Source organism: Hypanus sabinus (assembly GCF_030144855.1).
Source record: "Hypanus sabinus isolate sHypSab1 chromosome X2 unlocalized genomic scaffold, sHypSab1.hap1 SUPER_X2_unloc_10, whole genome shotgun sequence".
In the NCBI taxonomy this organism is placed as follows: Eukaryota; Metazoa; Chordata; class Chondrichthyes; order Myliobatiformes; family Dasyatidae; genus Hypanus; species Hypanus sabinus.
Window position 1 is genome coordinate 447,532 of NW_026778980.1, and position 25,430 is coordinate 472,961.

The 25,430-nt window shown below is 44.0% G+C and overlaps 1 long non-coding RNA gene across 1 annotated transcript; it reads right to left on the bottom strand.

Moving 5' to 3' along the window:
* Nucleotides 1-1,299: 1,299 nt before the first annotated feature.
* LOC132385721 (uncharacterized) lies at nt 1,300-25,141 on the bottom strand. The gene is made up of 3 exons (XR_009509246.1): nt 25,074-25,141; nt 9,613-9,780; nt 1,300-1,966 (listed from the first exon to the last, which is right to left on the bottom strand). It is a non-coding gene; the product is annotated as an uncharacterized LOC132385721 (long non-coding RNA).
* Nucleotides 25,142-25,430: the final 289 nt, after the last annotated feature.

A 25,430-nucleotide genomic window follows, 5' to 3' on the forward strand; every position in this document is an offset into this window, starting at 1 on the left:
TCAGGGAGAAGGAGGAGGAAGCCCAGCAGGCTAGGACAAAAACTGAGATGCCCGCAGTTGGAGGCGGAGATTTCAGAGACAGGGTTCTATCGTCTCTGTGGAGTGAGGGGGAAGAGTGGTCGGATTTGGAAAGTTTAATTAGTCCCTGTCCCCCAGTGAGGAGGGCGGTTTCTGAGATTTAACAACATCTACAAACTGAGAGGTTTGCTCCACCCAGGTCTCCTGCTCCTTTTCCCCCTCGGGGGTGAACGTCACTCCAGAGAAAATTCTTAGCTTCCGGTCGGAACCTTCTGTCTGTGCGCTGGGCCACTTATTCGCCAGCGCGGTAAGGGCTAATGCCAAATCGCTGGTGTCTGTGTAGATTGGACGAGTGAGTGAATCCCTTCCCACAGTCAGAGCAGGTGAACGGCCTCTCACTAGTGTGAACTCGCTGATGTAACTTCAGTTCAAATGACCGAGCAAATCCTTTCCCACAGTCAGAGCAGGTGAATGGCTTCTCTCCCGTATGAACTCGCTGATGTGACTTCAGTTCAGATGACTGAGCGAATCCTTTCCCACATTCAGAGCATGTGAATGGCTTCTCCCCAGTGTGAACTCGCTGATGTCTCTGTAGGTTGGACAAGTGAGTGAATCCCTTCCCACAGTCTGCGCAGGTGAATGGCTTCTCCCCAGTGTGGACTCGCTGATGGGACTTCAGTTCAGATGACTGAGCAAATACCTTCCCACATTCAGAGCAGATAAATGGCTTCTCCCCAGTGTGAACTCGCTGGTGTCTGTGCAGGTTGGACGAGTGAGTGAATCCCTTCCCACAGTCTGAGCAGGTGAATGGCCTCTCCCCAGTGTGAACTCGCTGATGTACCTTCAGTTCAGATGACCGAGCAAATCCTTTCCCACATTCAGAGCAAGTGAATGGCTTCTCCCCAGTGTGGACTCGCTGATGCTCCTTCAGTTGAGATGACTGGGTGAATCCTTTCCCACAGTCTGAGCATGTAAATGGCATCTCCCTAGTGTGAACTAACTGATGTTGCAGCAGGTGATTTGACTCCTTTCAGGAGCAGGAGAATGGCCTCTCCCCAGTGTGAACTCGCTGGTGTCTATGTAGTGTGGACGAATGAGTGAGTATCTTCCCCTATTCAGAGCAAGTGAATGGCTTCTCCCCGGTGTGAACTCATTGGTGTCACTGTGGTCTGGTTGAGCGTGTGAATGTCTTCCCACCATCCGAGCAGGTCAATGTCCTCTCACTGGTGAACTTTAGGATATATCTTCAGCATCGATGACAGAACAGGTGGAGCATCTCACTGTGGTGTGAACTTGCTGATGTATCTTCAGGCTGGATGACTGAGTAGTTCCCCTCCCTCACACAGAGCAGGTGAATGGCCTCTCCCCACTGTGAACTCACCGGCGTGTCTGTGGGTAGGCTGTGAGTGAATCCCCTCCCTCACACAGAGCAGGTGAATGGCCTCTCCTCACTGTGAACTCACTGGCGTGTCTGTGGGTAGGCTGTGAGTGAATCCCTTCCCTCACACAGAGCAGGTGAATGGCCTCTCCTCACTGTGAACTCACTGGCGTGTCTGTGGGTAGGCTGTGAGTGAATCCCCTCCCACACTGAGAGAAGGAGAATGATATCTCACTGTGATCAATTCTCTGCAATTCAGACAGTCAGATGTTTGAATCCCTTCTACAATCAATGCAGTAGAAGAACTGATCTCCAGTGAACAAATGCTGGTGTGTTCTCAGCACCCCGGTTCAAGTGGATTTCACTGAGTTACAACAGAATGCTTGATTTCAGTGACAGAACACATTACCAGATGTTATGAGATAATTCTTCATCTCCGTGGATCGACAACAGAGGTGTTGGTGTTGCAAAGAAAATATTTGGTCACTCCTTAAATATCCAGTCATTCAGCAAAACTGATGTGTTGTTGTGTTTGAGATTCCCATGCGCAAGTGTTCTGCCATTTCAAACCTGTAAAAAATATTTGCAAAAGACATCAATGGGAGAAGGAGAGTATTTCAGGAGAGATTATAGTCTGTGGTGAGAACATAAGAAATAGGAGCAGGAGTCGGCCGTCCAGCCCGTCGAGCCTGCTCCAACATTTAATAAGGACATGCCTGATCTGGCGATGGGCATCTCCACCTACCTGCATTTTCCCCATAACCCTTAATTCACCTACTATGCCAAAATCTATCCAACCTGATTTGAAGACAGAATACAATATTATGTTAGGACTCTTGGCAGTGTGGAGGATCAGCGAGATATTGGGGTCCATGTCAATTTTACAATTAAAGGCGCAGCGCTGATTGTCATTGTTGTTAATAAGGCCTTCATCAACCATGGAACTGAATTCACGAGTGGTGAGGTAATGTTGCAGCTGTACAAGACCTGATTTACACCCCACTTCGAGTATTCTGTTCAGTTTCCTCATTACAGGAAGGATGTGGATACTATAGAAAGAGAGCAGAGGAGATTTACAAGGATGTTGCATGGATTGGAGAACATGCCTTATGACAATAGGTTGAGTGAACTTTGTAGCGAAGGAGGATGAGAGGTGACCTGATAGATGTGTAAAAGATGATGAGAGGCATTGATCGTGTGGACAGCCAGAGGCTTTTTCCTGGGGCTGAATTGGCAAACACAAGGGGCATTGTTTTAAGGTGCTTGGTCGATTGGAATGTCATAGATAGGTTTCTCACACAGAGTAGCAGGTGTATGGAATACACAGTCAGCGATGACTGTACAGACAGATACTATGCAGTCTTTTGAGAGATTCAGATAACTTCATGGAGCTTAGAATACACAGAGTGCAATGCAGTTGGAAAATGCGAGGCAGTTTCTGGAATAGGTTACATGGACGGCACACTGTGTATTATATTGTAGATTTCCATGTTTCCATAAGCACTCATCTTCTAACAAGGCTCGGATCAGACATTCTGACTGACCGTCAAATTATCTGACTATATCCCTGTCTTTATGAGAATGGGCTGTTGCTGACCTCAATCAACCTGTGACTTGGCCCAATTTGTCTCTCTCCTTCGGGATTATTTCAAGTTCTGGTCATGTTCCACAATACTACAAAGATCACGTGTTACTGCATGTACGATCCTGGAGATTTACTAATTACTTGGATCGCCCCCCCCCCCCATCTGCTGATTGACAGTGATGAACCCATCGATGGCAATGCCAATGAATATATAGTGGAGGGCAGTGGTTATTCTCATTGGAGTGCGGCACCTTTGTGATCTGAAAGCCAGAAGTCACTTGTCATCGAGGCAAAGGTGTTTCATATCGTTATTGACCCAGAGAGAACTAAATCTGATGGAAGGTTTTATTTCCGTACAGCACTAATTGACATTTTCACTGACTGGAATGTAAACTCTTCAACCGAGCTTAACTGGGAACTATATTTTCGTTCGGAGTTCATAATCCTCGGATTTACATAGTGGAGCACAGCGACGTTCAGGAGATACATCCGCTCGCACTTCCTTCGAATGTACGGACCTCTTTACCCAGAAACCCTCACGAAGAGAAACCTCCCGGTGTTGTTGGGTTGGTTGTGGGCTGGGCTGAGAGGTTGGAAGGTGGTGGCGCATGTGTGAATGTGGTTTGGAACTTGTTGAGGGAAAAAGAGTGGGGAAGGAGCGGGAATTGCTGGGAGGGGGTTGCCTGGGTCTGGTAATGGCAGACAAGGTGAGAGGAGGGGCTGAGGGAAAGAGAGTGGGGAAGGAGTGGGAATTGCTGGGAGCGGGTTGCCTGGGTCTTTGAATGGCAGACAAGGTGAGAGGAGGGGTTGAGGGAAAGAGAGTGGAGAAGGAGTGAGATAGGGATTTGGGAGCAGAGGTAGGCAGCTGGGGAGAAATGGATTATTGTGAAGGGAGAAACAAAAAGGAATAAGGAGATAGTGAGGGGATGGATGAATGAAAACCAAGACAAAGGGAATAAAAGAATAAGAAATGACAGTGGAGAGAGTGCTGAAAGTAAGGAAGATGAACAAGTTGAGAGGGGAGGTGTTGTCATAAATGGGTTTAATGAGAAGGCGCAAGGACACATGAAGAAAATTAACCCGTTTGTGCTAACAACAACTCTGGCAAATAAGATAGGGGAAATAGTATTTGCAAAAGTCTTTAATGATGGCAATCTATTGGTAAGATGTGCGAATGAGGAACAACTTGAGAAAGCACTCAAGCTAAAAGAGATAGGAAAATGCAAGGTGGAATATACAGGGAGGGTGGGAGCACGAAATGGTGGTTGTAAAGGAGTGATCACAGGTGTACCAATGAGTATAAACATGGAAGAGTTGAAGAGGAATATCAAAGGGTGGAAAGTAATTAATGTTCTAAGACTGAAAACAACAAAGGAGGGAATGAAAAAGGAAAGTGAAACAGTATTGATTGAATCTGAAGAAGCAAGAGTGCCAAGTAAAGTTTTCCTGGCTTTCATGAGTTACCCAGTAAGGGTATATGTGCCAAAGCCATTGAGGTGCTATAATTATCAAAGGTTTGGACACATAGCTAAAAACTGTAAAAGGCAGAGGAGATGTGCCAGATGTGGGGATGTTCATGAATATGGAAAGTGCGGAACAGGAGTGCAACCAAAATGCTGTAATTGTGGAGGAGCTCATAATGTGGCATATAGTGGGTGTGGGGTTATGAGATGGGAGAATAAAATTCAAGAAATAAGAGTGAAAAGAAAGATCACTTATGCAGGAGCTGTAAGAATGTCCAGAGAACAGAATAATGCTCCTAATGACCAGAGAGCAATTGGGATGCAAGAGATGCAGCGAAGAGTTTATGCAGACAGGATTTATGTGTGGGAAAAAAAGCTCTGGTAACATTCATTGCAGGAGTCATTAATTGTACGGTAGAGGTAAAGTCAAAAAGTGACAAAATTCTGCTGGTGGTCAAGGCAGCAGTAAACCATTTCGTGTTAGTAGGACTGACATGGGAAGAAGTCAGGGAGAACCTCACTAATCAGTCAAGCCAGGACGTGTCATAGTTTGGTTAGTACTCATTATGGTGATTCTTTTGAATGGAATGCAGGGAGTTTACTGGCCAATGGCTAGGAATTTAAGGAATTTATTAAGGAAATGGTTGTAAAATCAGATGTAGTGTGTATTCAGGAAACTTGGTTGAAACCAGCTTTAGACTTTGTGGTACATGGGTATACAATGATAAGAAAAGATAAAAATCTAGGGGGAGGAGGAGGTTGTGCTATGTTAATCAAGCAAGGTACACCGTATAGAGTACTGGAAAAAGGAGACGATCAGGAATACATAGTGGTGAAAATATGGGAGAGAGGGGAGGGAGTGGTTATAATTAACTACTACAATCCATGTAAAAGGTTGGATTTGGACAGCCTACTAAGGATACAAGGACAAAATAGACATAAAGTAGTGCGGTGTTCAGATTTCAATGCTCACAGCACAATATGGGGGATCCGATTACAGATTCAAATGGAACTGTAATTGAAGATTTGATGGAAGAAAGGGATTAGGTATGTATGAATGATGGGAGAGGAACAAGGATAAACATAACAACAGGAACTGAGTCGGTATTAGATATTACGTTAGTGTCTTATGTCTTGGCTGTCATCAGTAACTGGGGAGTTTGGACTGCTTCAACAGTAGGTAGTGATCACTACCCAGTTTTATGTTCAGTGGGTGAAAGAGTTGAAATAATACCAGGTGGGGTAGACCCAAAGTGGGTGTTTGGAAAAGCAGATTGGGGTAAGTTCCAGAAGTTAACTGAAGAAGCATTGACAAGGATTGACATTTCTGGAGATATAGATGAATTAAACAGTCAGGTGACTTCAGCAATTATTATGGCAGCAGAAGGATTTATACCCAGGACTAAAAATAGGATGAATAGAAAAATAGTGCCATGGTGGGCAGAGGAATGTGGTCAGGCTGTAAAAAACAGAAACAGAGCATTCAGGCTAGTTAAAAGAACCCATAATATGCAGCATTTGATTCAATATAAGAAGGCACAGGCAGTGGTGAGAAGAAGTATACGTCAGGCTAAAAGGGCAAGTTGGAGGAGTTTTTGCAACAAAATAGGAAGAACAACGCCTGTGGGAGAGGAATGGGGAATGATTAAGAGGATGGGGGGCGATAGAAGGGATTGGGAGTATCCAGTAATGATATCTGAGGAGGAAACAGCAGTCTCCAGCAGGGATAAGGCTGAGATCATGGCCAAGTCATTTGTAAAGATACACAGTTCAGAAGATTTCTCTGAAGAAGGGAGAAGGAGAAGGGAAAGAACAATGAGTCAATACCCAGGTGCGTTAAACAGGAGGGAAGAAACAGATGATATAACTGATGATCCATTTACTTCGGCAGAAATGGTGAGAGCAATAAAGACATCGAGACCAACCTCCCCAGGGAAAGATCTAATACGCTACATTATGCTAAAAAATCTAGGAGAAGGAGCGCTCTTGAAGTTACTGCATTGTTACAACAGAGTGTGGGAGGAGGGAAGGTTGCCAAGTGCATGGAAAGAAGCAGTAGTAATTCCAATAAGGTAACCTGGCAAGGATCCGTCAAAACCCACTAGCTACAGGCCAAAAGCACTAACATCAAGTATATGTAAGGTAATGGAAAGGATGATAACTGAAAGGTTATCATATGATCTTGAGAAGAGAGGAATGCTGGAAAGTTATCAGAGTGGTTTTAGGAAGGGAAGGAATTCCATGGACTCAGTGATAAGGTTAGAGACTGAAATAAGAAAGGCCCAGGCAAGTAAAGAATCAGTAGTTGCAGTGTTTTTTGACATTGAAAAAGCCTATGATATGATGCGAAAGGAAGGATTATTAATTAAACTGCACAAGATGGGGGTTGGAGGGAGAGTTTTTAATTGGATTAAAGATTTTTTGTTTGGTAGAAAAATTCAAGTTCGGATTGCATCAGAATTGTCAATACAGTCCACAGTGGGAAATGGCACACCTCAGGGTAGTGTGATTAGCCAGTTCCTTTTCATCATCATGATCAATGATGTCTTCACAAAGGTACCGGTGGATATAGGTAGGTCACTGTTTGCGGATGATGGGGCTTGTGGAAACGAGGCAGGAAGACGGAGCATATAATCAGGAAACTACAAGGAGCAATTGATTAAGTGGTAGAGTGTGGTTATGATTGAGGATGTAGATTTTCAGTGGAAAAAACTAACTGTATTTTTCACTAGGAAAAGAAATGAAGTAGGGAAGAAGTTAAGGATGTATGGGATTGAATTAGAAAGGGTTGGATCATTTAAATTTCTGGGAGTTATATTTGATTCACGATTAACATGGGCAGACCATATAAGAAAAGTTGACGAGAATTGTAAAAAAGTAATAAACGTGATGAGATGTTTGACTGGTAGGGAATGGGGAGCAAGTTGTTCAGCATTGAAGAGAATGTATGTGGCTTTAGTAAGATCTGTGTTGGATTATGGAAGTGTAGCATATGGATCAGCAGCCAGGTCTCTTATAATGAAACTGGATGTGATTCAGGCTCAGGTTTTGAAAGTGTGCAGTGGGTCTTTTAAAACATCACCAGTATCAGCCCTGCAGTTAGAAATGGGAACAATGTCTTTGGAATTGAGAAGGACGCAATTGATGGCAAACTACTGGGTTAATTTGCAGGGACACAATGATTCTCACCCTTCTTAATGAGTGTTAAATGGGTAGTTACAGAGGGAAAACTTTAGTCGTGTAGGGAATGATATTGCTAGATCATGTGGTGTTCGATTTAAGGATAAGTCCTTCAGGAGTTTATCCAGTTGTAGCTCCATGGAAGCTGGTATGGCCTGATGTAGACTGGCATTTGTTAGAGGGAAAAAGGAAAGGAAAGTATAAAACTGATTTGGTAAGTGCATTTAACTGTTATGTGATGGAAAAGTATAGTGATTATACTCAGGTCTGTACAGATGGTGCTAAGGAACCTGAGACCAGAGTGACAGGGTTTGGGGTGGCTATACCAGCAAAAGCGATTGCAATCAGCAGAAGAACATCTGATAAGTTAGCGGTGTGTCCAGTGGAGATGATGGCAGTGTTGGTTGCATTGTGATGGGGGGAGAAATCTAAACTAGTCAAAGCATTGATATGCTCAGATTCATCTTCAGTACTGGCGAGTTTAAGGTCTTCTCACTCAAACAGCCAGCAAGATGTACTTCATGAAGTCCTTCAGTCAGTCACAAGAGTTGCAAATCAGGGAGGTCAGGTTAAATTTCTATGGGTTCCAGCTCATGTAGGGGTTAAAGGGCAACAAAAGGGTGGATGAGTTGGCAAAGAGGGCAATAAAGAAAGAAAATATAGAAATGCACATTAGTATTAGTAAAGCAGAGGTTAAGTGTGTAATCGGGGAAGAAATTAACCAGATGTGGCAAGAAAGATGGGACAGGGAGGGGAAAGGGAGGCATTTATATCAAATACATAAAAGTGTTGCAGGTTCTAGGGTAGGAAGTAGATACAGAAGAGAGGAAATTGTGTGGACAAGGTTAAGGCTGGGGCACTGTGCACTAAACCAAACACTGAAATTGGTAGGGAAACACCAGACAGGACTGTGTGAGGAATGTCAGGAAGAGGAGTCAGTAGAGCATGTAGTTCTGAGTTGCAGGAAGTATGGGATACAGAGAGAGATGATGAGAATTAATCTAAGGGAATTGCGGGTGTAGGAATTCACATTAAAAGGGTTGCTGGGCATGGGTGGGAGAACACAGGTCAGGGTATTTTTAGCTTTCTTAAGGGGTACAGGGTTTTTTTAATAGGATATGATGGATAAACAGAAATAGGGTACCAGGATGGGGAGGATAAAGTGTAGGTTAGGGTATGTGTATGTGTGCGATTGGGTGACGGGATTTAGAATGTGAGTCCATCGCATACTCCGGAGCAGAAGGTGGCGGTAATGCCCCATTAAGCTGGGGAGGGGGAGGGGAATGGGGAGAGGGAGAGAGAGGGTGAGAGAGGGTGGGAGAGAGTGGGTGAGAGAGGGAGGGAGGGAGAGAGAGGGAGGGAGGGAGAGAGAAGGGGAGGGAGAGAGAGGGGGAGGGAGAGAGAGGGGGAGGGAGAGAGAGGGGGAGGGAGAGAGAGGGAGGGAGGGAGAGAGAGGGAGGGAGGGAGAGAGAGGGAGGGAGGGAGAGAGAGGGGGAGAGGGAGAGAGGGGGAGAGGGAGGGAGGGAGAGAAGGAGGAGGGAGGGAGAGAGGGGGGTGGGAGGGAGGGAGAGAGAGGGAGGGAGGGAGGGAGAGAGGGAGTGAGGGAGGGAGGGGGGAGGGAGGGAGAGAGAGGGGGAGGGAGGGAGAGAGAGGGGGAGGGAGGGAGGGAGGGAGGGCGAGAGGGTGAGAGAGGGAGGGAGGGAGAGAGGGGGGAGGGAGGGAGAGAGAGGGGGAGGGAGGGAGAAACCTCCCTGGCCGCATCGAAAGGCCCGAGAATGCGCATGCGCCGCAAAATAAGCGGCGGCGGCACCAACGCCGGGGAGTCGAAATCTCTCCGGGGCCGGGTACGGATCATGGGGCTGAGAGAGAGGGAGAGGACCAGAACCGTCGTGGGGTGCAGCACCAGTGTTGCTGGAAATCACAGTAATTGTTCTTCGGTCGCGTTTCAGACGCCGGTGAATCAGAACCCGGCCGGAACCCGCTCTTACCTTTGTCCGGTCGTTGTCAGACTCTGCTACTTGGCGCATGCGCGATAGTCGGGATTGGTGGCGACGACCACGCATGCGCAATGATTTATCAGGCGAGAATCTGCAGATCCTGAACCCAAAGCAACAGACACAAAATGCTGGAGGAACTCAGGGGGGCAGGCGGCGACTCTGGAGAGGAGTGAACAGTCGGCGTTTCAGACCGAGACCCTTCAGGACTGGAAAGGAAGGGCGGGAGTCAGATTGTGGGGCGACGTGAGGTGACAGGTGAAAACGGGAAAGGGGGAGGCGTAAAGTCAAGAGCGGTGAAGTCGGTGAAAGAGATACAGGGCTGGAGAATAATAATAATAAATACTTTATTGATCCCGAGTGGGAAATTCTTTCGTTACAGCAGCAATATTTAAAATCGGACTTAACAGTGTGAAGACTTTACAAAAAATAGAGAATAATAACATACACAGTAATACTGTACCAATGTGCAATAATAATGCATGAAACAATATTGTAGAGAGTATTGAACTATGATCTGTCGCAGAAAGATGTATTAAATTAGCTTTATTTTTTTACATCCTTCACATACATGTGGAGTAAAACTGTTACTCCGTCTAAATGTGTAATGTGCAATCATAGTAATTCATAATAATTTATGATAAACAGAACAGTCAAGGTGACATAGAAATGCACTCAAATCAGCGTGAGTTAAGCAGTCTGATTCCTGGTGGAAGAAGCTGTCCCGGAGCCTTGGTCCTGGCTTTTCCGCTGCGGTAGCTTTGCCCCGACGGGTGCATCTGGAATATGTTGTGATTGACGGGACTCAGGTTCCCAATGATCCTACGGACCCTTTTTACACACCTGTCTCTGTAAATTTCCTGAATCATGGGAAGTTCACAACTACAGATGCGCAGGGCTGCCCGCACCACTCTCTGCTGAACCCTTCCATTAAGGGAGGTAAAGTTCCCATACCAGGCAGTGATGCAGCCAGTCAGGATGCTCTCAATTATGCCCCTGTAGAAAGATCTTTGGATTTGGGGGGGCCCATACCAAACTTCCTCAACCGTCTGAGGTGGAAGAGACGCTGTTGTGCCTTTTTCCCCGCACAGCTTGTGTGTACAGACCACGTGAGGTCCTCAGTGATGAGGGTCCCGAGGAGCTTAAAGCTGTTTACCCTCTCAACCCCAGATCCACTGATGTCTCTAGGGGTTAGCTCGTCTCCATTCCTCCTGTAATCCACAACCAGCTCCCTTGATTTTTCGAGATTGAAGGAGAGGTTGTTTTCTCGACACCAGTGTGTCAGAGAGATGACTTCTTCCTTGCAGGCCACCTCATTATTGTTTGAGATTAGGCCAATCAATGTGGTGCTGTCGGCAAATTTAATGAACAGATTGGAGCTGTGGGTGGCCGGTTAGCAGATGAACTGTTGTATGTGGTTATTACATCTGATAGGAAAGAGCTTCTGTAACGGTCCTTGTGACAGCGGTGCTGAGTGAGTCTGTTCGAAAGGGTGCTCCGCTGTCTGTGCAGTCGGTCATGGAGAGGATGTGCCCGATTGTCCGTAATGGATGGCCATTTGTTTAGTGACACCACTCCTCTCCACCACTCACTCGTAAGAGCCCCGGTTGTGGCCAAGGATGGTTCCAACCTTTCTGATGAGTTTATTTTGCACCGATGCTGCTCCCCCTACGTAAAGCGGCAAAGAAAACTGCAGTTACATCAACAGACTGGTAAAACATCTCCAGCATCCTGCCTGACACATTCAAGGATCTCGGCTTCCTTAGAAAACGGGAACCGCTCATCCCCTTCTTGTAAACAGCCTTACTTCAGTTACTTGTGTTCTCAGCGCCCGGTTCCAGTGGATTTCACTGAGTTACATCGAAAATATTTCAGTCACGTCTCCGGCTGAGATGAGACACTACTTCAAGGATCAACAACTGATATATCGGTGTTTCAATGGAAATATCTGGTCACTCCTTAAATATCCGGACATAGATGTGTCCGGAATTTGAGAATTCCCGGACACAAATTGCTGTTCCTTTCCTGTAGAAAGATTTACAGAGGACACCAATGGATGAAGGACTGAATTTCGGGGACGGCATGGTCGTGTACTTTGGTAGAAGAAATAAAAGGGCAGACAGTTTTGTAACTGGAAAAAATATTAAAAAACATAAAAAATTAAAGGGACTTCTGAATCCTCGTGTAGGATTCCCTGAAGGATAATTTGCAGGTTGAGTCGATGTTGAGGAAGTTCTCTGTGATGTTGACATTCACTTCGAGAGGAAAAGCAAGGACGCATTGGTGAGGCTTTACAAAGAGGCCTCACGTGGAGCATTGTGAGCAGTTTCCGGCCCCATGTCTAAGAAAAGATGTGCTGACATCGGAAGGGGCTCATAGGAGCCACGGGAATTTGAACAGGACCCCACTAAGTCTGTTGACGGGACATTAACCGTCTGGACTTCAACGTCCTCTCTCCAATTCCAGCCTCACTCCGTCTGAACGTTGGACTCTCCACCCCCACTGCACTGATCCTAAACTCACCATCAAACCTGCAGATAGCGGAGGTGCTGTAGTAGTCTGTCGGACTGACCCATACCTTGCAGAGGCCTATCACCAACTCTCAGACACCTCCTCCTACTTACCCCTCGAACAGGACCCCAGTAAGGAACACCAGGACATCGTCTCCCACACCATCACCAACCATCTTGACTCTGGGGATCTCCCAGCACCACCACCAACCTCATACAGTAGCTGAGCCTGCTGGGCCTGAACACCTCCCTGTGCAACTGGATCCTAGATTTCCTGACTGGGAGACCTCAGTCAGTCCGAATCGGGAGGCAGCATCACCAACACCATCACTCTGAGCACGGGGGTCCCCCAGGGCTGTGTGCTCAGTCCACTGCTGTTCAGTCTGCTGACCCACGACTGTGCTGCAACACACAGCTCGAACCACGTCATCAAGTTCGCCGATGACACAACCGTGGTGGGTCTCATCAGCAAGAACAACTAGTCAGCTTACAGAGAGGAGGTGCAGCGGCTAACGGACAGGTGCAGAGCCAACAACCTGCCTCTGAATGTGAGCAAAGCGAAAGAGATGGTTGTTGTCTTCAGGAGGGCACGGAGCGACCGCTCCCCGCTGAACATCGACGGCTCCTCGGTAGAGATCGTTAAGAGCACCAAATTTCTTGGTGTTCACCTGACGGAGAATCTCACCTGGACCCTCAACAGCAGTTCCATAGCAAAGAAAGCTTTCTCCGGATGCTGAGGAAAGTCCATCTCACACCCCGCCCCCCCCAATCCTCATCATATTCTACAGAAGTTGTATTGAGAGCATCCCGAACAGCTGCATCACTGCCTGGTTCGGCAATTGCACCATCTCGGATCGCAAGACCCGGCAGCGGATAGTGAGGTCAGCTGAGAAGATCATCGGGGTCTCTCTTCCCGTCATTACAGACATTTATACTACACACTGCATCCGCAAAGCAAACAGCATTATGAAGGACCCCATGCACCCCTCATACAAACTCTTCTCCTTCCTGCCGTCTGGGAAAAGTCTCCGAAGCATTTGGGCTCTCACGACCAGACTCTGTAACAGTTTCTTCCCTCAAGCTATCAGACTCCTCAATAGCCAGAGCCTGGACTGACCCCTTGCCCTACTGTCCTGTTTATTATTTATTGTAATGCCTACACTGTATACAGTCCTGGGTAGGTAATGGTAAGGAGTGAAAGTGAGCTTTGTAGGCAAGAGAGTGGGGAGGGCGGAGGGACAGAAATGGATGGGTATGTAGTGGGAGGTGCCTCATCTCATCTTGCCTTGATGACGGATGCTGCTTTTCCTTTTGCTAAGGCAGACGTTGATGGACTTTCGATCGGTCAGGGCATGAAAGGATACGCAGTGAAGGCAGGAAAATGGGGCCGGGAGGAAAAATGGATTTACCATGATTAAGCGGCAGAGCAGTTTTGATGGGCCAAATGGCCTAATTCTGCTTCTGTCCCTCATGGTCTTATGGTCCAAGAGCAGCCTCTCATTCAATGAGAGCAAGAGCAATGAGCTGGTTCTGGACTTTGGAGGAGGAAACAGGAACCCATGAGGCAATCCTCATCGGGGCTCAAAGGTGGAGACGTTCAGCAACTTTAAATTCCACAGTGTTAACATTTCAGAGGATCTGTCCCGAGCCCGGACACAAGTGCAATTACAAGAAAGCGGGAACTCTCTGTCCTCAGTTGTACGGCCCAGCACATCATAGTGGATGTGGCCCAGCACATCACAGGTAAAACTCTGCTCACGACTGAGCACATCTCTGTGGAGTGCTGTTGCAGGAAATCAGCATCCATCATCAAGGACCCCCACCACCCAGGCCATGCTCTCTTCTCAATTCTGCCATCAGGAAGAAGGTGCATGAGTCTCAGGAGCATCAACCCCAGGTTCAGGAACAGTTATTACACTCAACCAACAGGTCCTGCTTTCTTTTTACAATATTTTTATTCAGAAGAAAAAAAAAGATTTACAGAGTGCAACACATAGATACATCTCATCATAACGTGTACATTCATATATTGTAATAATATTGATCAAGATGTTATAGCATAACACATAAAGGTATAGCACTTGGGAATCAAAAATTTAAAGACAGATCAAATCATAAAATAAATGTTATATATATATATATATATATATATATATATAAAGTCAACCCCCTACCAACTACCAAAGAAAAAAGCTGATGGATGACAATGGATTAGAAAAAAAAACATATTCACTTAAGAAGAGAAGATAAAAATATACATCAAAGTCTGTGCACTGTTAAACTTTATAAATTGGAAACGTTATTTAGGAAAGGTCCCAAAATATCATAAAAAGATTGTTTCGAATTTAAGACTGAGCAGCGGATCTTTTCTAAATTTAAATACGACATAATATTACGTAGCCTTTGAAGATGTGTAGGACGGGTTGACTCCTTCCATTTAAGCAAGATTGCTCTTCTTGCTAAAAGAGAGGTAAAAACTAAAACCTGTAGGTTAGGAGTATTTAAAGTTATGTCTTCATTTGCAATAATACCAAACAAGGAAGTAAGGGGATTTGGGTCAAATTGGATCCTAAAAAGTTGGGAGAAGGTATGAAATACTTACCGCCAAATCTTTTCAATTGTAAGGCAAAACCAAAACATATGAATTAAAGAGGCATCAGCAGAGTTGCATTTATTAGAAAGTGGGGAAACATTCGGGGAAAAACTGGACAGCTTCTGTTTAGAAATGTAAGCTCTATGAACCACTTTAAATTGTAGAAGAGAATGACGAGCACAGAAAGATGATTTATTAACCTGTTTAAAAATTTTATTCCATCTATCATCAGAAATCTGACAATTTAGGTCATCCTCCCAAGCGTTTTTTTATTTTATCTAAAAAGTCTTGTCTAGAATCAATCAACAAGTTATAGATACTGGTAATAGAACCATTAACAAAAGGTGTTAAATTTAAAGATCTTCCAGTAAATTTTTATCAGGACCTATAGGATAAGTAGCTAATTGGAAACGTAGAAAATCTCTAATTTGAAGGTATCTGGAAAAATGTGATTTTGGGAGAGCAAATTGATTTGACAATTGGTCAAATGATGCAAGAGATCCTGAGATAAACAAGTCCCAAAAACACTTAATACCTAGTTCATCCAATCCTTAAAGACTTTGTCAGTCATGGAAGGGATTAAAAAAAATAATTAAGGAGATTGGGAGATGATAATGAAAAATTCGCTAAACCAAAAAAAATTCTAAATTGAGACCAGATCCCTAAACTTTGCTATTCCCACAACGAATGGACACAATCAACAGCTCTTCATCTCATGTCTTTGATGTTTATTTCTGGGTTATTTTTTGGTTTTATTTCTTTTGTATTTGAATTTTGTTGTCTTCTGCACATGGTTATTTTGTTTGTCCTGTTGGGGGCGATCTTTCATTCATTTTATAATGGTTCCTGAGTTCACTGAATTTACAACATAATCAAATCCCAGGATTATACATGGTGATGTGCCTATACTTTGATAATAAATTTACTTTGCACATTTTAAATTTTACATTTCAATTTGTAAATAACTCTGAAACACAAGAGCGGGCTGAGAGCTCAGTCTGCTGGGTAAATGATTTTGTTCTGATCTGAATAGTCGGCCCAACACTGTGACCCGTCTTTCAAGGCACACCAATTACTGGAAATATTCCTGCATCGAACTGGAAAGCCTCAAGTACTCTGTCTCTCTGCTCAAGCATGCAAACACACGTAGACATACACACACACACACACACGGGCGCGTTTCAGAACGTCAACAATTATACCAGTGCCCAAAAATACCTGGGTGACCTGCCTCAACAACCATCGCCCAGTGACGCTCACTACTGTGATGAAGTGCTTTGAGGGGTTGGTCATGGTCAATCAATTCCTGTCTGTGTGCAGGGATCCACTGCAATTTGCCAATCGCTACAATCGGTCAACAATTCTCACTGGCTCACAATCAGCATCAGATCACCCGGACAATAGAAATACACAAGATAGGCTGATGATTACAGCTCAGCATTCAACACAGTCAGACCCTCAATTGTAATCAACAAGCTCCAAAACTTGGGCCTCTGTACCTCCTTCTGCCACTGGATCCTCACCAGGAGGACTTTGTGGAGTTTGTGGAGTGTCTGAGGGATGTATTTTTGGAACAGCCTGTGCTTGAGCCAACCAGGAACGAGGCTATTTTGGACTTGGTGATGTGTAATGAACAGGAATTGATAAGTGATCTTGAAGTAAAGGAGACATTAGGAAGTAGTGATCATAACATGATAAGTTTTTATCTACAATTTGAGAGGGATAAGGGCAGATCAGAGGTGTCAGTGTTGCAAGTAAATAAAGGAGACTACGGAGCCATGAGGGAAGAGCTGGCCAAAGTTAAATGGGCGGATGCCCTGGCAGGAAAGACAGTGGATCAGCAGTGGCAGATATTCTTGGGGATAATACAAAAGATGCAAAAGCAGTTCATTCCAAAGAGAAGGAAGGATTCAAAGAGGTGCAAGGGGCCACAGTGGTTGAGAAAGGAAGTCAGAGATTGTATAGCATTAAAGAAAAAGAAGTATGACAGGGCTAAATGAGTGGGAATACAGATGATTGGGAAAGTTTTAAGGAACAGCAGATCTTAACTAAAAAAGCAATACGGAGAGAAAACATCAGGTATGAGCTCAGTCTAGCCAGGAATATAAAAGGGGATAGCAAAAGCTTTTTTAGCTATGTAAAGAGAAAGAAGATAGTTAAGAACAATGTTGGCCCCTTGAAGAATGAATTGGGAGAAATTGTTATGGGAAACAGGGAAATGGCAACAGAATTTAATGCGTACTTTAGATCTGTCTTCATCAGGGAGGACACAAGCAATCTCCCAGTTGTATGGATGGGCCAGGGTCATAAGTTATCAGAGGAATTGAGATAGATTGACATTAGGAAAGAAACTGTGATGAGTAGACTGGTAGGACTGAAGGCTAATAAATCCCCTGGTCCAGATGGTCTGCATCCGAGGGCTCTAAAAGAGGTGGCTCAGGAAATTGCAGATGCATTGGTAATCATTTTCCAATGTTCCTTAGATTCAGGATCAGTTCCTGAAGATTGGAGAGTGTTAATGTTATCCCACTTTTCAAGAAGGGAGGGAAGGCGAAAACGGAGAACTATCGCCCTGTTAGCCTAACGTCAGTCGTGGGGAAGATGCTTGAGTCCATTATTAAGGACAAAATAGTGGCACATCTTGATGGCAGTAATAGGATTAGGCCGAGCCAGCATGGATTTACCAAGGGCAAATCATGCTTGACTAATCTGTTGGAGTTTTTTGAGGGTGTAACAGGGATGTTAGATGAGGGTAAACCAGTGGATATTGTGTACCTAGATTTTCAGAAGGCATTCGATAAGGTGCCACATAGGAGATTGGTGAGTAAAATCAGAGCTCATGGCATTGGGGGCAGGGTTTCAACATGGATAGAAAACTGGTTGGCAGATAGAAAGCAAAGGGTAGCAGTGAATGGGTGTTTCTCGGACTGGCTGGAGGTGACTAGTCGGGTACCACAGGGCTCTGTATTGGGACCACAGCTCTTTACCATTTATGTCAACGATTTAGATGAGAGCATTGAAAACTATATCAGCAAGTTTGCAGACGATACTAAACTGCGTGGCAGTGTGACATGAGAAGAGGACGTTAGGAGAATACAGGGAGACTTGGATAGGCTGGGTGAGTGGGCAGATACTTGGCAGATGTCATTCAATGTGAGTAAATGTGAAGTTATCCACTTTGGAAGCAGGAACAAGAGGGCAGAGTATTGTCTGAACGGTGTCGAGTTAGGTAAGGGAGAAATGCAAAGAGACCAGGAGTCCTAGTTCATCAGTCAATGAAGGTGAATGAGCAAGTGCAACAGGCAGTGAAGAGGGCAAATGGAATGTTGGCCTTTATTACAAGAGCAAGGATGTCCGTTTGCATTTGTACAGGGCCCTGGTGAGACCACACCTGGAATATTGTGTACAGTTTTGTCTCCAGGTTTAAGGAAGGACATTCTGGCAATTGAGGAAGTGCAGCGTTGATTCACTAGGTTGATTCCTGGGATGGCAGTGCTGTCTTACGCAGAGAGATTGGAGAGATCGGGCTTGTACACGCTGGAATTGAGGAGATTGAGAGGGGATCTGATTGAAACATTTAAGATAATTAAAGGATTTGATAGGATTGAGGCAGGAAATATGTTCCAGATGTTGGGAGAATCCAGTACCAGAGGGCATGGATTGAGAATAAGAGGTCAGTTATTTAAAACAGAGTTGAGGAAGGGCTTCTTCTCCCAGAGAGTTGTGGAGGTGTGGAATGCACTGCCTCGGAAGACGGTGGAGGCCAATTCTCTGGAAGCTTTCAAGAAGGAGCTAGATAGATATCTGATGGATAGGGGAATCAAGGGATATGGGGACAAGGCAGGGACTGGGTATTGATAGTGAATGATCAGCCATGATCTCAGAATGGCGGTGCAGACTCGAGGGGCCGAATGGTCTACTTCTGCACCAATTGTCTATTGTCTATTGAGACCCCAGACTGTGTGAATCAGAAATAACATCTCCTCCTTGCTGACAATCAACACTGGCACACCTCAACGATGCGCGCTCAGCCCACTGCTCTACTCTCTCTGCACTCACGTCTGTGTGTCTAGGCTCATCTATAAACTTGCTGATGACACAACTATTGTTGCTGAAATTTCAGACGGTGACGAGGAGGAGTACAGGTTTGAGATAGATCAGCAAGTTGAGTGGTGTCACAGCAACAACCTTGCACTCAGCATCATGAAGACAAAGGAATTGATTGTGGATTCAGGAAGGGGAAGTCGAGGGAACACAAACCAGTCCTCATCGAGGGATCAGAAGTGAAAAGGGTGAGCAGTTTCCATTTCCTGCCTGTCAACATCTCTGAGGAACTATCCTGGGCCCAACATATTGATGTAGTTACAATGAAGGCACAACATCGGCTATATTTCATTCGGAGACTGAGGGGAATCGGTCTGTCACTAAAGACACTTGCACATTTCTACAGATGTACTGTGGAGAGCATTCTAACTGGTTGCATCACTGCCTGGTGTGGAGAGGCCACTGCACAGGATCGGAAAATGCTGCAGAAAGTTGTAAACTTAGCCAGCTCCTTCATGGGCACTGGATTCCACAGCATCCAGGACACATTCAAAAGATGATGCCACAAAAAGGTGACATCCATCATTAAGGACCCCAATCACCCAGGACATGACCTCTTCTCATTTCTACTATCAAGGAGTATGTACAGGACCCTGAAGACACACTCCCCGGTTGAGGAACAGCTTCTTCCCCACTGTCAGATTTCTGAATGGACAATGAGCCGATAAACACTTCCTCAGGATTTTCCCTCGCTTTTTGCACTACACTTTAAATATAATTCTATACATGCTTATTGTAATCCGTAGGTTTTACTATTAAATAATGCAATCTGCTGCTGACAAATTTCACCACATACGCCGCTGATATTAAAACTGATTCTGATACACAAACACACACGGCTGGGCTCAGACATACAACACTCCCACATTCCTCCATTTGTGACACCCTGTTTGCTCCGTGGCCCCCGGTATGAAGCTCAAACTGTTGCAACACCTGCCCTTTAAATTCATGGCTGAGGCTGTGTTCTGTCTGCTCACTGTTTGAGTTTGATATTAAATGAAGAACATTGAAACGGAAGGAAGGTTGAATACAAGAATAAAGATCTCCTCTGAAGGTATTCGGGGTCCTGGTGAGAGCGTACATAGAACACTGTGCTCAGGTCTGGTCTCCCTCCCGGAGTCAGCCTGTGGGATGAAGGGAATGAAGAGATTTCCCAGATTGATTTAGGAGGTGAGGTAGTGTCCTCGGAGAGATTATACTGACCGGGTCTCTCTCAATATTGGAGAAATAAAAGGCCGTCTGACTGAGACAGACACAGTCTCGCAGTGTATTGACAGGGTAGAGGCAGGAATGATGTTTCCTTTGGCTGTGCTGAGGAACCGGTGTCACAGAATCCGAGCGCTGGTTCCACACCTTATGGGAAACTTCATTCCAGCTCTTCCGCTGTAAATATCCTGTGAGATTCTATTTCTCTAATTCTGAGACAGGAATGTGATCTGTCTCAGTCAAACCACCTCCAATTTCACTCATTTTGATACAGTCCCAGTACGATGATTTGTTGTGGGAGCCTCTCTATGGACCAGTGAGTGCAGTTATCCTGTGTTGTTCCACAGCCCGATGGTTGAGGTGTAGTAACCGTTCCTGACCCTGGTGGGGCGAGTCCTGAGTGTCTTGTACCTTCTACCTGATTGCAGCAGTAAGAAAAGAGCCTGTCTGTGTGGTGAGCCAGATCACAGCTGCCTGTATCACCGTCCCCTCTGGCCTGCCCTATCCGGGACCTAAGGGATTGTGGAGAGTAAATGTGGTACTCTGTCGAGTATCACTGTGATCTGTCCCCTCTGGCCTGTCCTATCCAGGACCAAAGCGATTGTGGAGAGTAAATGTGGTACTCTGTCGAGTATCACTGTCATCCAGGCTCTGTTCCTGCCGCTTATTATTCTTGTCTGTGAATGCAGTGCGACAATCTCTGGCCCAATGTCCCCTCTTTCTACAAACCCCGTTTCTGTCCTTAGCCAAGTGTCCTCTTCATCTGCACCGTCCGCACGATCCTGACACCCGTTCTGGGTTCTTCGCCAGTACCCGAACTCCATCTCCTCACTACCAGTTCCCTGTGCACACTCTCGCTTTTCCACAGTCCCTTTAAAGAGTCAACTGCGCTCCCTATTCATCAGAATTTATGTCACCCGGGGCCAGGTCTGACACAGCTTCGGCCTGAGACAGTTTAGAAAAGTCTGCACTGCCAGCTGGACATACTGATCTGTCCAGGGGTTTGCCGGCATTGGACTCTCACATATCCTTAAAACGAGCTATAAAGTACGCAAGGGATTCTCCTTTTTTCTGCATCTATCGGATAAATTCTCAAAATCCGCATGCAGTCGGGCTGTCATTCAAATGGGTTCCCTTACCTCAGCGACCCACCATGACATGGCTTGTATTACATCAGACCCTCTGGTGGCTCCCGGTCACCTTCAGGCATCTGCCTGGGAAAGGGGAACCCACTCCCTGTCTGTGTCAGAAAGGTTCCATATATACCCCTGAGGAGTGGCGGAAGTTCCTGGGCAGGGTCTGGAAAGGGGAACCCACTCCCTGTCTTTGCCCAAGAGCTTCCATATATAACCCTGAGGAGTGGCACGAGTCCCTGGGTAGGGTCTAGAAAGGGGAACCCACTCCCTGTCCCTGCCTGAGAGGTTCCACATATAACCCTGAGGAGTGGCACAAGTCCCCGGGCAGGGTCTAGAAAGGGGAACCCAGTCCCTGTCCCTGTCCGAGAGGTTCAAAATATAACCCTGAGGAGAGGCACGTCCCCGGGCAGGGTCTGGAAAAGGGAACCCACTCCCTTTTTCAATGAATTCAGTTAAAGCCACTGGTCCAGACTGTTATACTGCTGAATTTTTAAAATCCTTTTCTTCTACATTCACTCCTTGGCTTTGTAAAATTTTTAAAGATGCGTTAACTGTAAGTAAATAACCACAATCTTTTTATGATGCCTCCATTTCACCAATTCTTAAAAAAAGTTGAAGACCCCACTGAATGTGCATCCTTTTTCTTTCTTTTTCAATCTTTTTATTGATTTTCACATATACACAAAAAAGCATAACATAATAATGAGTAAATTATGAATACTATAAACTTGAAATCACGTTGATAATAAGATAACAATATCCTATTAAACATCAACAGAAGAAAATACCTTAATCAATCAAGTCCATATGATTATATATGGAAAAAAAACCAAAAATAACGATTAAAAAAGAGAAAAAAATTTGAAAATATGTGAAAAAAAAGTATATATTAAGAAAAATAAAACTCTAAACTAAACTAACATGGGCAATAATAACAGTTTATAAGTATATGATAGTGTCAACAAACTCCGGAACTCCATACCAGAACGTGAATAAGCAGAAAGTAGGTCTGGAAAGGGCCAAATTAATTCATATGAAAATGTCGAATAAACGGTCTCCAAGTTTCTTCAAATTTAATTGATGAGTCAAAAATAGTGCTTCTAATTTTTTCCAGGCTCAGATAAGAAATAGTTTGAGAAAGCCATTGAAACGTGGTAGGAGGATTTACTTCTTTCCAATTTTGTAATATAGACCTTCTGGCCATTAATGTTACAAAAGCAATCATTTGTCTGATTGAAGGGGAAAACTGATTACCCTCTTCATTTGGTATGCCAAAAATTGCAGTAATAAAATGAGGTTGTAAATCTATATTCCAAATTGAGGAAATAGTAGTAAATATGTCCTTCCAGTAATTATGTAAAGTGGGAGAATGTGCATCCTATCGGCCAATATCCTTGCTGAATGCGGATTCTACGATTTTTTTCCAAAATTGTGGCCACTACATGAGAAAATGTATTACCTCAAATTATCTCTGAAGATCAGACCGGATTTATTAAAACCTGTTATTCATCTTTTAACATTAGAAAATAAATTAATATAATTTATACTTCTTCATCTAAAATACCAGAATGTCATTTCCGTAGATGCTGAAAAAGCGTTCGATAGAATTGAATGATTATATTTATTTAATACGTTGCAGAATTTTAATTTCAGCTTGAAATTTATATCATTGATTATATTAATGTATTATAAACCTTTGGCTTCGGTTCTTACCAATAATCAAAGATCTTTTTATCAGTTGTCCCCTGGTACGAGGCAAGGCTGCCCTTTAAGTCCTCTATTATTTGGCATTGCTTTGGAAACTTTAGCCGTTGCCATTTATGAATCACCTAATATTTTTGGTATTACCCGTGGGTAAGATACATAAGTTATTATTATATGCTGATGATTTGCTACTATACATATCTGACCCTGAGAGATCTATTCCTGCTATTTCATCCTTGCTTGCTCAGTTTAGTAGCTTTTCTGGCTACAAACTGAATTTTAATAAGAGTGAATTATTTTCATTAAATATGCTAGTTCCAATTTATAAACACTTACCATTTAAAGTTGTCACGGATCATTTTACTTATTTGGGTATTAAAATTACCAAGAAACATAAGGGTTTATTTAAAGTTATTTTTTTACCTTTAATTGACCAAATCAAGCAACTTGTTACCAGGTGGTCCCCATTATCTCTGTCATTGGTTGGTCGAATTAATACTAACAAGATGATAGTATTACCCAATTTTTTATATTTAATCCATGCATTACCAATTTTTGTTCCTAAAACTTTTTTTGATATTATTGATTGCAAAATATCTTAATACATGTGGCAGAATAAAAATCCTACATTAAGTAAGAAATATTTACAGAAGACTAAGTAGGAAGGTGGTTTGGCTTTGCCAAACCTAACATTTTACTACTGGGCAGTTAACATCCGATAGTTAATATTTTGGACACGAGAATTGGTCGTAGTACCTTGCCCACAATGGGTAAATTTGGAGTGTAAATCTGTACAAGGCTTCTCATTGTTTTCTATTTTAGGATTTTTGCCTCCTTTTGCTTTATCTAAACAAAATAAACAAATAACTAATCTACATACATTAAGAATATGGTTTCAATTTCGTAAATTCTTCGGCTTGAATAAGTTTATCTTATCAAGCCCTCTGATATCTAACTTTTTTTTCCAGCCCTCTTTTATGGACCCAGCCTTTGTGTTATGGAAAACAAAAGGTATAACATGTTTTCGTGATCTATTTTTGGATAACAGTTTTATGTCCTTTGAACAGCTATCCAGCCTAAAACTCTTTTTTTTTAGATACTTGCAAGTTAGAAATTTCTTGAATGTTAGTCTTTTCTGAAATTATGTCCAATGGACATTACAGAAAAAAATCTGGCTCTGAATCCTTGCCAGAAGGGTTTAGTAGCCATCATTTATAATACGATCATGAAAATACAGCCAGGACTATGAGAAAAAATTAAGAAGGAATGGGAAAAAGAACTTCATTTTCTTATACCCACAGGGCAGTGGGAGAACATTTTACAATTAATCAATTTTTCTTCTATTTGTGCTAAACATGCCTGATACCATTTAAGGATGTTCATAGGGCTCACATGTCCAAGGATAAACTCGCTTGATTTTATTCTTATGTTAATCCAACCAGTGACAGATGTCATTCTGAAGTTGCTTCATTGACCCACATGTTCTAGTCTTGCCCGTTTGGAAAATTATTGGAAAGATGTTTTTGGTATTATTTCAACAGTTCTGAATATCAAATTGCAACCGCATCCTATTTCTGCAACTTTCAGTTTACCAATGGTGGATAATAGTCATTTATTCCCCCCTCAGCCCGGCGGATGATTGCATTTGTTACATTAATGGCTAGATGATCTATCCTATTTAACTGGAAAGAAATTAATCCTCCAACTATATTTCAGTGGTTTTCTCAAACTATTTCTTGTTTGAGTTTAGAAAAAAATTCGAAGTGTTGTCTTTGACCCTTCAGTTAATTTTCAAGAAATTTGGAGACCATTTATTCAACATTTTCATATGAGCTAAATTTACTTTTCCAAAACTTTACTTTTAATATCCTTAATTATTTGGTTGGAGGTGCGGAGTTATTGACGTTACTGTGTATAATTGATATAATGCAATGGCCCATGTCGGTTAGGATTTGTTTCATTTATTTTCTCCATTTTTTGTAACACCTATGAGTTTGGGAGGTTATTATCATCTATTTGTATTTATACCTTAACCTATTAATTATGTACTCTCAAGCTCTTTGTATTCGTGTTTCATTTATGTTTGTTTAAACTCAATAAAAAGATTTAAAAAGGACTACTCTGAGGAAAGGGTGGAATAGGCGCAACGGGCCGAATGGCCAGACATGCTCCTGTTCGTAATTTTCTAAAGCACGTGTTTACCTTTGCGCCTTGTTCTCCCTTGGTTTTCAGCCGTTCGGATTGCACAGGGGAGCGGTGAGAGCTCCGGAGATCCACCAGCAGCCGCTGCGGGGCAGCTCCCGTCTCCCAGCAGGAAGGGACGGGGCTGGGAGACAACTCCAGACAACGTGCCCCGATCCTCGACGGGGAAAGGCCGGGCGCCCTCCGTGCAGCTGAAACATCTCACGGAATCTCCGCCGGTCGCTTCAGCTCTGCCTTCGAAAGGATTCACGACCCGCTGGTGGTGCAGCCGAAACCCGAGGCGCAGCTCCCGGTCTCCGGCCCACTCGGTCCCGGTCCAAACAGCGTCCCGCCCACTGCCACCCCTCAGCCAATGAG